Source organism: Echinops telfairi, unplaced genomic scaffold (genome assembly GCF_000313985.2).
Source record: "Echinops telfairi isolate 266 unplaced genomic scaffold, ASM31398v2 ScPeMD7_3533;HRSCAF=4204_1, whole genome shotgun sequence".
Lineage (NCBI taxonomy): Eukaryota > Metazoa > Chordata > Mammalia > Afrosoricida > Tenrecidae > Echinops > Echinops telfairi.
In genome coordinates this window covers 29,500,891-29,501,840 of record NW_022107432.1, presented here as the reverse complement: position 1 = coordinate 29,501,840, position 950 = coordinate 29,500,891, and positions in this window count along the sequence as shown.

Below are 950 nucleotides of genomic sequence, written 5' to 3'. Positions count from 1 at the left end.
GTAGGAGACGGCATTGCTAAGGGACTGGGTATGAGGGCAGAAGTGCTTATAGAGTGCTTGAGGCCCATGGGTACAGCTGAGAACATTCTAGAACATTTAAAGATTGAACATGGTCCTGGAGCCCTGGAGGTCAGAATTCATCTTCATGTGTGTATGAACGTGTACAGGTGTGTGTATGCGCAAGGATGCAAGTGTGTTGAAATGTGAATATATGAGGGTGTGCATGAGTGTGTGGATGTGTGTCCGAGAAACGTGTGTGAGTGTATATGCATGTGTATAGGTATGTGAATGTGTGAGTGTGCATGAGTGTATATGAATGTGTGGATAGCTCTGTGTGTGAATGTGTATGAGAATGTATACGAGCGTGTCGTGCTGGGTGACTGTGTCCGAGAGTATGTACAAATGTGTAGGAGTGGGTGTACCCCTGGGGGCCCATCTGCCCCTTCTGACTGGAGGTCCCTGGCTGTCCTGCTCCCAGCAGCCTCTATCCCAATGACGGCTTCACTCCCTGCCTGAGCCGAGCCTGGAATTATCCTCTGCTTGCCCGCTCATGCACACACATGGGAGCCAGGGCCTCCATCACCGATCCCATCCCGGGGCCACTAATTAGCTCTCCTTATTAAATTCCTGCTGGGATGCAAGGGGAAGGCTTCTCTTTCTCCAAGTCTCTGGGGACCAGGTCATGCAGCCCTGGAAGGCTTTCTGCCTCCTTCCTCGACCTCCATCCCCCAGCCAGACTTCTGCCCGGAGGACGGAAGGACTGGTGTCTGGGGAGGAGGGGAGGGCAGAGGCCTGTCCATTAGATCCCTGTTCAATGAACACTGGAAAACACCAACCTTCTAAGTGCTTGGCCCCAGGCCAGGATTGGGGTGGAAGGAAGTGAGCAAGGCAAAGGAACCAGACCAAGGAGCACCCCTTTTCTGCGCTGCTTTCCCACGGCCACTCCCGCA